We start from the raw sequence: 14498 nt of genomic DNA, 5'->3' as shown, positions 1-14498 counted from the left end.
TATCGTGACACACATTTCTAAGCTGGGGAAACTGAGGCACAGTGTGGGGACAGGAGCCTGACCAGGGTGCCTGTTCTCTGCTCTAACCATTAGACAAAACTCCCTCCAAGTGCCAGAAATAGAACCCAGGAGTCTCGGCTCGTAATCTTCTACTTTAACCACTAGGCAATGTTCCCTACCTATTTAGCTTAGGTGCTTATCTGGCCTCCATCACTGTATGATTTTATGGCCTCAGAAGGCCCCTGTGAATCAAGGCACTGTGCAGATGGGGAACAGAGAGTGAGTTGGCCAAGGTCACACAAGGTGCAACGTTACCCCCACACCCCTCAATCAGTTTTCTTTGTCCCTTGCCTCCCACTGGGCCTTATCTTGCTCCAGGAGCTGAGCAGGTCTAAGCAACCCTGGCGCTGCCTCGTGCCAAAGCCTCCTTTGTGCTCCGGTTTGTCAGGCCCCACTGCACCACCTCTGCCATTCGGCTGCCTCCCCATGGCCCTGTTGCCTCTGTGTCCTTGATTTGCCCTTGGCAGAGTGCAGAGCCCCCAGAGATGCAGCCTTCCACTACCTGCTCCCAGCCTCCCTCCCTTTCCCCCCCTTTCCTTCCACAGTCACATGGGGAGGATGGTACCAAATCAACCCTGTTTTTCTTTCCTCTCATCAGTTCATTACAGACCCTGGGCAGGTGGGAGGGGCAGATTCTGAGACCAGGGTAAATCCAGAGTCACTCTGTTGACCTTGACAGAGCTAGGGCCAGATCCTGATCTTGGTCTCACTGCTGTAAATCCGGAGTCATTCCTTTGCCATTAATGCAGTTAGGGCCAGAGGCTTATGTCAGTTACACCAGTGTAAATCCAGAGTCACCCTGTTGACTTTAATGAGGTGACTCTGGATTTACATCAACGTAGCTGAGAACAGTCTGCCCTATGTTCTCAGCTTCTGTGGACGGGATTCTGCTCTCCCACAGGCTAGTGTGACCCCATTGACCTCACTGGAGTTACTCCTCCTTTACACAAAGGTAAACCTGATTAGAATCCAGACCAGTGTGTCTGACTTACCCAGGTATTAAATTATTAATTAGTTAATACGTTGCACCTAAGGCTCTCTCAGCACTTTGCTGTCATTAACACCTTCGCACTTTCACCTTCAGATATCAAAGAGCTGAGCCGGGCAACCCTCGACTGTTCCAGAGGGCATTATTCTCCCCATTTCATGCATGGGGAAACTAAGGCACAGAGTGGGTAATGACTTGCCTGAGGACAAACCGCAGTAGAGTAGTGAATAGAACTCAGGAACCCGACCTACACTAACCTCTAGACAACACTTGTCTCCCAGAACTAGAAAAGGAATCCAGGCGTCCTGATTGCCAGGACTCGGCTTTAACCACACTAGGCCATGCAAAGGGTGGCATCCGATCACAGTCGATGCAATTGTTGGATGGTGTGGGGGGATCCTGCATTAGCCCATTATCCAGAAGAGCCAGAGGCTTTGACTGTTGTGAATCTCAGTTCTTTTTTTCTTTTCTTCTTCTGTCTCATTTTCAAACTGCCAGGGACTGTTTCCTCCCAGCCACACCCCCTGCATCCCTCCCAGATAAACAAGTACAGCAGAGAATCAGAACTGGTTGAGCCCAGGGTCCCAATTAAAAGTTGAAAGGAGAGATTTTTCTGCCGGGGCGCAGCATCTCAATGCCGTCGGCACAGGAACGACCACTGGGAGGGGTTGAAATCTCATGGGAAATACACAGGCGCCTTTAGTCTTTATATTACAGAAGCACCTCACGACCGAAACTGAGATCAGGCCCCGTTGTGCAAGGTGCTGTACTGGTGCCTAAACAGCCCCGCCCTATGCTGAAGAGCCTACAATGGAAATACACAAGCCAGACAAAGGAAAGATCAGGCTCCTCCGTTTACACGTGGAAGTTTGAGCACAGAAGGACAGATACCCCACGGCTCAGTCCCCACAGAACTCAGCATTCATTTAGGGGCAGGTTTTCAGGTGCTCATGCCCCAGCAGCTCCCACTGTGACCCTTAGAACCAGTTACTCCACCCAACACCCTCAGCTCTTTGGAAGAGCTGGCACTTCAATGGGATCTGGACTCTCTTGAAAATCTGGCCCATTTCTGGTCAGGGAGTCCTGGGGAAAACCACCTGCATGCAATTTGCCCATGTCTACACAGGAAACCCGTGACCGAGCCAGGGAATAGAACCAAGATCTCCAGGGCCTTCAAGCCTGTCCTCCCGTCTCAGATGAGCCTTCCTAATGAGCGAGGGACCTGTGTATTCTGCCAACATTCAGCACAGCTCGCTTCTCAGCGCAGGAGCCGTGGCTTGCTGCTGGTTGGAACGAAGGCCGCGGCTAGCAATCCAGAGCGCACCATGCTGCAAGCAACTGACTTGAACAAGTTCCTGGGCTAACAACTCTGCCCAGAAGGGAGAGACAAGTTCTCCCCGGACACACTACGAAGAAACTGAGAGTGTGTGCAGTGCGAAGGACCATGGGACATGGCCCCAGAAGTCCTAGAGCCATCCGCAAGGGACTGCAGTACCGGTCTGGGTACAGCACCGCAAGTGTTTTGCGGTGTGGCTGCTTGCCCTTGGGCCAGGGCACCTTGAGAGTCATTATAAAGCCACACCCAGTCCATGTGGTGCTGTCCTCCTCTAGTGCCCCCTCGGCTGAGGTTCAAGCATTACGTTCCTAAGATTGTAGGTTCTATGCCTGCTGACGACCACTCACCCAGGAAGGTGGCATAGAGACATACCCTGGCTATGCCTCCAAGCAGTAGGTGAGCAAGAGGCCTGAACTGCGGTTGGATTAGCCATGGGGCTCAAGCATCGGAGCAATTAGCTAAAGCAGCTGCATTTGTGAGAGATTAGAGCTGGGGGAAGCCAAGGCATTGCAGGAGTAAGGAATGTATCCGAGAGAGAGAGTGATTAGTCAAGGTGCTGGAGCTCCGGGGACAGAAAGAGAGTAGATACAAGGCCCAGCGATTAGATAAGTGAATCAGGACTTTGGAATGATTAGGGAGAGAAATCAGGTTTTACACCAATTAGGTAAAGTCCCCCAGCGATTAGATACGGCGGGTTTCTGGAAACAAAGCTTCCCAGAGGCTCGCAGTGGAGATGGAGCTGAGAATTGATTAGGGGAGGCTGGGAGTAATTTGATAAGAAAACAAAACAGTGGCTCAATTAGCTGCAGAAAGAGGCCACGGATTGAAGATAACGAGAAGAGGGGAATGGAGCTGCAAAAGGACTGGCTGGTAAAGTAAATGCAACAAAGAATGCAGTGAGGACTTGACATAAGGATCTAACATATTGGTTCTCAGTGTTTGTGTGGGGGTGTTCTCCAAAACAGGGGGGCTGCAAACACTCTTGTTTTCTTTCTACCTAGATGAGGGGTTCCCTGAATCTTTCTTTTTTTTTCCTGTGAGGGCCCTAATACCGTACAGGTTGAGAGCCACTCGTGTAGGGGTTAAGAAGCTGGAATGGGACTCAGGAAACCTGTGTTCAGCTTCTGGCTCTGCCACAGACTCATTGTGTGACCTTGGTCATGTCACTTAAGACCAGCTTTTTAAAAAGTATGTAAAAAGAACAGGAGTACTTGTGGCACCTTAGAGACTAACACATTTATTTGAGCACAAGCTTTCGTGGGCTACAGCCCACTTCATCGGATGCCGTAGCCCACAAAAGCTTATACTCAAATAAATTGGGTAGTCGCTAAGGTGCCACAAGTCCTCCTGTTCTTTTTGCAGATACAGACTAACACGGCTGCTACTCTGAAAAAAGTATGTAGGTGCCTTTGAAATTTGAATTGAAAATTGAAATGAGTGGGAGTGAGGTGCTTTTGAAAGTCCCACGAGGCACCTATCTGCATCTTTAGGTGCATAAATACCTTTAAAAATCTGGCTTGATCTGTCTGGGCCTCACTGCAAAAGGGAAGATAACTCTTTTCTTCTTGTCTGTTAGTTTGTAAGCTCTCTAGTGCAGGGACTGCCAGAAAAAGTTCATGTGCTCCTTGTATCTGAAGCAGCTGGGAAGGTTGATCCAGGCAAGAAAAGGCTTGGAATAACTGGGAGTACATTGGGCCTGAGTCAGATCTCATTTACCCAGGTGTAACTCCGTTGATTTGGAGTCATTCTGGATTGATACCTATGTAAGTGGGCCCTTGGGTCAAATTCTGCTCTCATTTATACCAGCATTAACCCAGAGTAACGTTACTGGGTGAGGCCAACAACAAATTTCACCCTCTGGCTTCAGTGGAGTCACTCCAGATTCCCACCAACGTAACTGAGAACAGAATCCGGCCCTTTAACTCTTAATTATTCATGAGCCAGATTCTGCTCTTGTTTACACCAGCATAAATCTAGAGTAATTCCATTCACTTAAAACAGAGTCACTTGAGATTTACACCCACGTAACTGAGATCAGAACTGACCCCAGGTGCTTGGGGAGCATTTTAGATGAGGGAACCAGGCTGGCAGAAAAGCAAGTAGGTATCGCAATGGAGCCTTGGAATAATTAGACCAAGGGATACAGCTTTAGCGAGCCGGGTTCAGTGAGGAAATGGAGCCTTAGAGACGACTGAGATGAGGAGGGCAATCGGGTCGTGGTGCAATTATCTAGAGAAAGTCTGATTAGAGGAAGAGAAGAGAGCTGTGTAGGCAATTAGGGGAGGAAGATCAGCTCAGGGCAGGAGCTGGTGAAGGAAACAGGGCCTGGATGACATGAGAATAGTAGATCACTGGGAAGGTAGCTGCTATCCATTGATCAGGAATTAGACCAGGCAGCTAGATCAGGAACTTCAACCAGTGAGGAGGGAATGAGGATTAAGGGGGATTTAGGGTGGGGAACAGAATTTGAGGAGGCCCTAGATGGGCAGGGGTTGGAGAGGGCATTAGGGAACAAAGCACAGGTTTGGTGCAGTGGGCCGGGGTGCTATCTCCCAGGGATTAAATGTGTGAACCTGAGTCTCTGATCTGGTGAGGAAGGGGAACCAGGAATCCCAGCCATACGTAGAAGGAGAAGAGGAAATGGTAGCTTGGAAGGGTAGCGGCTGGGAGGTGTGGTGGCCTAGTGGTTAACACATAGACCAAGGAGTCAGGCTGCCTGGGTTCTACTCCTGAGTCTAGGAGAGAGTTATCGAGTGGTTAGATCTGCAGTGAAAACTCCTGGGTTTCACTGCCACTTCTAAAGGGAGCATGGGTTAGAGCAGGGAACTGAGAGTCCAAAACAGAGGTTCTATTTCAGACTCACTATGTGGCATGTAGTTTCCCTGATCTGTAAAATGGGATTAGTACTTTGTGCCTGGAGAAGCTAAGGGCAAGCAGGTATTTTGCCCCTTCATGACTTTTATTTTAGGTCAAGAAAATAACAAAACCAAAGAAAGAACAGAAATAAAGCCTTAGTGAGAGAGAGCACAGTGTGTGCATCTCTTCTGTAACAGTCTGCTCTGAAATAAACACTGAATGATTCCCTGCAGCCATCCGAGTCCTTAGAGATTTAAAAGATAGAGACCACAGAAACAGAGCTGTAGCAATGACATATGATTGACACCACCTGACCAGAGAAGGGCATTTTGAGACTTAGGGCCAGATTTTCAAATGCTCAGCGCCCACAATTGTGATGGCTAAATGGGAGGTGAGCTCTTTCAAAATTCTAGTCTTTTTTTAGCTACTTACCGGGCCCTTATTATCATCGTATGTGAGCACCTCATGCTCTGTAATGTATTATCCTTCTAACACACCTGTAAGGTAGAGCAGTGCTCTTATCCCCATTGCACAGATGGGGAAACTGAGACACACGGCCTTGCTCAAGGTCACACAGGAAGTTTGTAGCAAAACAAGGACTTGAACCCAGGTCTTTCAGTCCTAGACTAATGACCTAATGATATGAATGGCCTTGGCCTTCACCACTGGGACCTTGTTCACACTTTCAGTGGAAGATGAGGGGGTTATGACAGGTGGATACATGCTAGTCTCTCCTTCCTCAACCTTTGACAGCTCCTGGTACTTGCGCTCTGGGATGACTGGCTGTTTCCACAGGACATTGGAGCACATATCTGAAGGGGGAGGAGTCATCGGTGCTATATCCTCCAGGGCATCATCATAACTGAATGCCCGACGATGCATTCCAATAGGCAAGGACATCTTTCCTAGAAGCCCTCCAGAGCCATGCTCAATAGCAGGAATATCTGGTTGTCTTGAAGCCATGACTAATCCAGATGTTTCTCTATATGGAAATCCAGAACTGATTCCCTGGACAATCCTTCCCCTGAACAACCAATACAGCTGGTGATGTTCAGTAGATACAGCGGTGGCCTAGGAGTCCAGAGACGGAGGTTCTACTTGTGACTCTGCCACTGACTTCCTCTTTGACCTTGGGCAAGTCATTTAGGTACAAATCCTCAAAGTGCCTAACTCCCCTAGGAATCCTATTGCACTCCCACTGACTTCAATGGGAGTTTGGTGCCTAAATACCTCTGAGGATCTGGGCTGTAATCTCTCTATGCTTCAGTTACCCAATATTGCCAGCCTCACACATTCAAACAGCGTGAGTCAGGCCCTCCAAAAACCACAAGATTTTAACACCTCACCCATTTGGGGCTCATTTTATGGGTCTTCTGGATTCTGAGCCTCTAAGTTTACACTCAGTTCATATTTTCAAGCTTTTCTCCGCAACGCTGACTTGCTCTTTATTTTTTTTTAAAAAAGCTGTGATTCTCATGTAATCACATGACTGCAGCAGCTGGGGCTTTCAGGAACACACAAAGCATTGCCTACTTGTTACATTTTCAGACAAGCATCTTTGTGCTTTCTCCCACGCTTGGGAGACACCCCCAGGAACCATCCACAAAACTATCACATTCCCCTTCCGGTCCCTCCTTAAAACTCGCCTTTGCCAGTTAAGCTGCATGTGTTCTGATATCTCAGCCAGTCATGCTGACCCATACTGACTCACTGTTTCCTTGCACACGCCCCGTCTGTCTGTCTGTCTCCATCTGTTGTCTCTTGTCCTATATTTCGGTAACCCTTCTGCCAGGTGTTAGCAGCAGGTCGGGCTGGATTCAATTATCTAGGGATGCCTTCTGCCGGAGAACTGAAATAACACCAGCTCAAGCCCTCTTGTACAATCCTGGGACAGCTACGGGTATGTCTCCGCTGTGATAAAAAAGTCCCACATCACCAAGTCTCAGAGCCCGGGGTGGTTGATCCAGGCTCGGGCGGTAGGACTAAAAATAGCACGGGAGGCATTTGGGCTCGGGCTAGAGCCTGGGCTCTTGTAGGGACTCGGACCCTGGACTCCAGCCTGAGCCTGGAACGTCCACACTGCAATTTTATAGCCCTAAGTCAGCCGCGGCCGTGCTATGGGCCTTGCGTTGCTGTGTAGGCATATTATAAATTAGCTCCATATGGCCCCTGGGATTGGCAATACTTCCCCACCTGCAAGCACTCAGTCCAGGGGTTTGAAACCAAGATTGGGGCTGTGGACGTGAAGGGGTCAGGCACCGAATAAATGTGGGAAAACCAGCAATTAATAAATTAATAATCTCCATTAGGTAAGACCTTCCCCCTCCCCGCCCCCCCGCTGCCCACCTGGGTGGCTTGGCAACAGCCTTAGTCTTAGCCTCCGTCAACCACCCACCGTTGTGAGGCAACGTGCTCGAGCATTAACCACTGCCGCACGCTCCCCCTTTGTTGTCCAGGACTGGTGGAGTCCAAAATTCAGGAAGGTCGGTCTCTAGCCTGCTAAGGGAACTGCTGCTGCTGGAGCTCCACCACGGGTCCCAGCTGGAAGCGATCATAGCTTTGGTACCAGGAAGGGAGGACCCAGCATTTCGCACCTCGGCTGCAGCTTCTGCTCAATACAATATCTTAAAGCCAACACTGTGTTATCTGTGGCACTGTGCTGACTTTTCAAGGAGAGATCAGTCGCATACAAGACCCTTAACGGAGTCCTTACCATCAAAGAAGCATCCAAAATAGAAAAGCCTCTTTTGTGCTTGTTCTGGGCTCTACTACGCACCCATGCCAGACCCTAGAAAATCAGGGTGACTCCTTCACTCCAGGCATAGTTGGTGCATTTATCCTGCCCTTTCATTTCCCAGCAGGGACAACAATGTTCTCTTACCCCCAAACTCAAAACATAACTGTATTTTGACCAAAATGTCCCCAAAGTGACACCAAACTGGCATGCAAATGAGTCCTGGCCCCTTCTCTGGTGTCCTCTGGCTCACCAACAGATGGCAGCAGAGAGCTCCCTCCCTATGGCGCCCTGTCCATCGGGCATTCTCAAGCAGCTCTGGGCCATTCTTCTCCCTGTTCACCTATGGGTGTCAATAGCGAGCTTTGTCATCTCTAGGGCTTCTGGCCACAGAGTTTATACGTAGATTTTTTTCATGCTTTGGAAGCAGGACCATCTTTTTGTCCTGTGTCTGTACAGCACCTGGCACCCTGGTGTCCTGGCCTGCCACTGGGGCTCCTCCGATAATACAAACAATAAATAATATTAAATTCATGACAGCTGGCAATACTGTTTACCCGTCGGTAACATAGGGTCATGTCTATTTAAACTGCAAGCTCCTCAGGGCAGGAGACTGTCTCACTGTGGGTTTATACAGCACCCAGCACAACTCTTCAACGCTCCAGGTGCTACCATGAGGCAAGCAATAACAGCGAGCTGTAAACAGAGCCAAGTCCAAGGCAGAGGTGTGGCTAGCAGTTGCTGCAACGTTGGGGGATAGATCGCTATTCGATCAGCTTGGGCCGCCCGTTGTCATCACAGACCCGCATGGCTTTCTCTACTCCAGCACGATCTTTTTTTTTGAGTTTACAGCTGAGGCCTCACACTGAGCTGGGCCGGGGCTCTTTGCATGTTTGCTCCGTTCACACAAGCAGAGAGGAAAGCGAAGCCTAGAAAGGGACAGAGGCACAGCATCATCCTCGCACGTGATGCTGACTTGGGTGCTGTCAGAGGGGAACTTGTGGTTTCGCTGTTTGGTCAAATATCAGGCCTTGGAAATGACCCCTTGGAGAGATAAGCAGTGGCTTACCAAGTATGGTAAGGACTGGAGTTTTGCACCGCTCCCTTCTCCGGGTGAGGAGGAGAGATTGCAGGACATTGGAATGTCACTGAGCTCAATGCTCCCGAGTTGCAAATGGTCCCTTCTCAGACGCTACCTCGCTTTGCGTGGTGCGGGGCACCTCTGATTCCCAGCCATGCCAGCAGGAGACCAGGATCGGGCCCTTGGAGAGGGACTTTCATACAGGGGAGCATTTTTAAATGGCGATCAGGCCTAAAAATAATAAACCTGTTTCCCTTTTGCAGGCTTCAGCGTTTGTCTTACCATGTGGTTGGACTAGAGATAGGGTTAGTCATATAATCCGGGCGTTGGTCCAGGAGTAGGACACAGAGTTAGTCATATGGTCCAGTGGTTGGAGCAGGATATTTAGATTAGAAGCTTTTTACATAGGGACCTTTTTTTTTGGTTCTGTCCACGGCGCCTAGCACCATGGAGTCTAGGTCTGCGACTACCACAATGCCAATAATACAGGGTTAGTCCTCAGCTGATATAATTCAATCTACACCAATTTACTCCAGCTGGGGATCTGACCCCTGGATTTTATTCCTCTGCTGGCTGACCTCAGACAAATCATTTAACCTCTCTGTGCCTTGGTTTCCCCATCTGGAAAAATGAAGACAATCAGATCTGAGGCTGTGAAACCAGAATGACTTTTTTTTTCAGTCTACTTCAACCGTACATCTTTCTGGAAACTGCCTGTTTACTGAAGCAGCAGCCCTCTTGTTCTCAGAGCTGCTGCAGGCTCTTAAAGAAGAGACGCACACACTGAGCTCTCTCTTGTTCTCCATGGAGACTTCACTTTTAGTCTTTCTTGTGGTTCTCCTTAAATCTAAAATAAGCTTCATTCAGGCTAAAAACATAAGCTACAGGAAAGATAACAGCCTCTGGCTTTTAACTGCCTAAGATCCCTGGGTGAAAGGTGCTATGTAAGAACAATTGGCGAGATCCTTATGTGTTGGGGAGGGAGAGTTGCCGAATGGGTAGTGCACTAGATTTGGCATCTGGAGACATGGGTTCTATTCCTGGCTCTGCCACTAACCTGTTGTGTAACCTCATGCAAACCACTTCCTTGCTCTGTGCCTCTGTTTCCCCATCTATGAAATGCAGATGAGGATACTGACATGCTTTGAGATCTGCTGATGAAATCAATAGCTCTGTTGCTATCCCTGCAGTGAAGGATCTGGTCCAACAGTTGCAATGTCCTCTCTGGAGCATTGACCTTACAATGATTCTCCTCCTACTTATACCACCAGGAGCCTTCATGGTGCAGTGCCTGATTTGCAAGTGGAGGACGCAGCCCTGGGTTCTCTCATGAGCCACCTGGGGCTCTGTCTACTTTAAAGACAGTGGCTTGGCACGAATGTACTACACTGATGTAATTACACCGTTCATGGAGGACATAAGCCCCACTGGGGCAACACAATTTCATTGCTCCTTATTATTTGCATTACAGTAGCACTGACGGGCCCCAGAGCAAAGTACGGCCTCAGCGTGCTAGGCGCTGCATACGGTAAGACAGAGGCCCTGCTTCCAAAGAGCTTATAATGTAAGCAGACAGGTGAGAGGGGAAGTGACTTGCCCAAGGTCAGCCAGTAGGTCAGTGGCAGAGGTGAGAGATTAGGCGCTAGGTCTCCTGATTCTCAGACTAGTGCTGTAGCCCCTGGGCAACACTGCCTCTCAGCAGCCCAGGCGGGGAGCCATATAGACAAGGCCTCTTCTTCCCATGACAGGCCCTATAGCAAAGCCACTTGCTCGTGTCCCTGTCTCTCGCTCAGGGAGCTGCGGTGCAGCAAGAAAGAAGCTGTGCTGACAGCATACGGGGCAGCCTTCAAGCCGATCAGCTTGAGCTGTCACCAGACGCCCTGGAGTGTAATAGGAGCAGCCTTCGCTGCCTGCCAGTCAGCGGTGTGCGCCACACAGGGCTGCGGGGGAGCTGACTTTGCCCCGTTCCGGCATGAACGGGCCAGCCCCAGAGGGGTTGATCTGCAAGAGGCGCCTGGAATTCTCTAAGGCACCCACACGACTGCTGTGAGTTTGGGCTTATGCAAATATTTTAGCTATTTTTTTAATTTAAATTTCCTAGTGGACTCACTGAGCCCTCGACTTCTCTTCAGAGCCAGGGGACCAGCTGTGTGTGTGTGTGTGTGTGTTTCTGATGGCAAAGCCCGTCTGCTTAGACGGGACCGAGACCCACCCTACTGGTGTCCTACAGACCCCAAAAAAGGCAGGGTAAGCTGGGGGCTAGGATGCTAGCCGGCCATTCTGGGGAACAAGGCTTAATTCCTCGCTCTGCCATGGACTTCCTTGGTGGTCTTTCAGGCACCTCAATATCTTTGTGAATCCCACCTTAAGTGGTTTGCCTAGCTCCCACCGATTTCACTTTCGATGTGAAGAGCCTTGGAGCACGTGTGGACCTCTGGGCCTTAGTCTCCCATCCACAGAATAAGCTAGTAGTCTTGTGCACCTTAGATCCCTCAGGAATGGTGAGGTGCTCCATTACTGTGGAGACAAACCTATCAGAGATCCAATGACTATCAGCCTGGGTTGAATTTGAGCTTGGTAGCCTAGAAAGGCTTCATCTCCCAGGCCCCGCTGGTCCACCCCAGCCCTTTAGACACCTTTTCTGGGACAACCCCAAGGATCTCACATACTTCATCCCATCAGCACCTTCAGAAGGTGGGACAAAAACCAGGAAAGGCTCCGAAACGATGGGGCCAGTGGGGGATAGCACCAAGCTGTTTGGGAACCCGTCTCTGGGCTCGATTCTGATCTCATGCCAGCTTTACACCAGTGTAAGTCCACTGCCTTCAGGGGAGTTACTTCTGAGGTCCACCTGCATGAGAGGAGACTGAGGTCACATCTACCCTTAAAACTGTCGCACGCCAGTGTAGACACTCACTCCAGCCATGGCAGGGGTGTGCCTGTCGCTGTCATTAATCCATCTCCCTGAGAGGTGGTAGCTAGGTTGACAGAAGAATTCTTCTGGGGGTCTACGCTGTGGGCGAGATCAGCCTAATTACACCGCTCAAGGGTCACCGTCCCCTAAAAGACGGAACTAGGCCGATGTCAGTTTTCAGTGTAGACCAGCTCTCCTGCATTGACCTCTGTAGAGTCAGGAGCGCCCGAGAACCTGACTTGGGCATGGAATTCCGTGGAGTTACTCCTGATTTACACCGGTGTAAGTGAGAGCAGACGCCGGACCTATATGTCTAGCGTTAGTTTTCTCCCCTAGCACTAGAATGAAACAAAACTAAGGGTCAGACCTGCCAGCTGCTGTCAATTGCTGTCGCGCCATTGAAGTCGATGGGCCAGATCCCTGACTGACAGACAATATGGGCTTCAGTGTTGTGATTTTTTTTTTTTAAAATTGCTTTTTACATTTCAGTGAAAATACGTAGGAGGAAAATAGAAACTTTTGGACATTTCCCTGCGGGGCTGGGAGAGTTCTGACCGTGGAGCACTGATTATGTGTGTGGTTAAGAAACCAAGCACAAAATTCAAGCTCAGAAGGGGGTGTGTGGGGGTGTGTGGGGGTGTGTTCTCTCCAACTGCCTCTCTTTGAGTTCACACTGGGATCTAAAAAGTTTTGCACATCAAGGAGGAGGAGAGATGCAGCACTGTTGGCCCTACCTGTTCAAAACCAGTGATGTGGGTCCCCCCGAAATCACAAGAGATAAATAATCCTTGGATACTCATTTATTTACCCTTCTGGTTTTTGAAGCTTTATAGGTCAGGTTTTTCGGCTAGACGCTTGGGCCCAGCTCCTCAAAGGTTTGAGAATCTGGGTCTCAGTATTTATTTGTAAACGAAAGCTAAGCGTCTCGCGTCGTCACTTGAGTCCAGGAGTGGCAGGTTTAAGCAGCGCACAGAAGAAAAGGCAAGAGTTAGCACCACCAGAGACAGGGGCGTGTTAGGCAGCTAGCAATGCACCACACTCTCTGTGCTTGCAAGTTCAAATCCACCGTGTGCCAGTTGGGTGGGTCTCTGTTATATAGACCTGATTCATCGTTGCCATAGAGACTGGAACAATCCTGCTCTATTTTAGGTACTTACAGGGCTCGTATAATGAGAGAACCTCACCATCTTTAACATAGTTATAGTCGCCTCCCACCTCTGGGGCAGGGCAGTGCTATTATCCCCCTTTCACAGATGGGGAAACTGAGGCACGGAGACACCAAGAGTACTTTAGGTAAAAACGTGCAGGGAGCCTGTGGCAGAGCAGAGACCTGAATGGGGATCTGCCAGGCCCCAGGGAGGCAGGAGGCAGAAGGGACAGGATGGAGCTGGGCAGCCCCATATCACTGCAAAGGCCTTTGGGGTGTCACCTGAGGCTGCCCTGACCTGTGCCGGGGGCTGAACTGGCCTCCCAGTAAAGGCACGAGCTGCCCGTTCTAGTCCCTGCAGGCATGAAGCTGCCCCCTAGTGGGCAGGTGTCCATACTGCAAAATCTACCTTGCTGGCAAGCTCAGCAGAGAGGACAGAATGGGCCACGGAGACCCAGCTCCCCCCGCTCCTCCCCAACGGAGGTACCCCCAGGACATGCCCAGGGAGTGAGGACAGAGCTCACTGCTATGGATAAACGGGGGTGGGGGTGGGGCTGGCTCTCTGACGTTCTGCCTCGATCCAGCGCTACCTTCCCAAGAGCCAGAGAACTCCCCCCACCCTGCAACTTTCGATCACACCCTCATTCTTCATCTCAGGAAGATCCAGGAGAAGGGGCTAGACCTGTTCCCCAGAGCACAGGCCGGGCTGTAACCCCACCCGTGGCTGCGGGGGACTGGAATATCAGGACTGCAGAGGCCTCTCCCTCCCTCTCCCTTCCCCCAGGTCAGGGAACTCCGTCAAGGGATGCTCTGCTTTGTTACAGGCTAATATCAGCCCCCCGGCCCTGCCCCAGCCTCAGCCGCCACCTGTCCCTCCCACTCCCATCTCATGACTGGATCTTTGCTGTTATTCCCTCCCGCCTCCCCCCCACCCATGCTCTGCCACCTGCTGGGAGGTGGGCATTTCACCCAGACCTAGTGGCCCTCACTGGATCCAGCACTGCCCCATGGCTCCTCATAGTCTATAGGGTCTTTTGTCAGAGGGTTTGCGACTGTTTCCCTCCAATAAGGATCTCACAACAGCTCATCTTATCACCCACCCAGGGTGCTGGCATCATAGCAGTGTGGGGCAGAGGCAGCCCTGGGGCTCAGGATGCCTGGGTTCTATTCACAGCTCTGCCCCGACTGAGGGCAAGTCACTTGACCTGTCTTCCTCTTGTCTATTTAGATAGTATGCTCTGCCCTGGAGAGCTTACAATGTGTGTGTACAGAACCTGGCACTGTGGGGGCCTCTGGCTGCTACCGTAATACGGGGGGGGGGGGGAGTGGGTTAGATCAGAGAGCTGCAGAACGGAAGGGAAGCCTTCCAGTAAACTGTGCCA

This window comes from Lepidochelys kempii, chromosome 24 (assembly GCF_965140265.1).
Source record: "Lepidochelys kempii isolate rLepKem1 chromosome 24, rLepKem1.hap2, whole genome shotgun sequence".
NCBI classification, from domain to species: Eukaryota; Metazoa; Chordata; order Testudines; family Cheloniidae; genus Lepidochelys; species Lepidochelys kempii.
Note: the sequence above shows the minus strand (reverse complement) of the source record.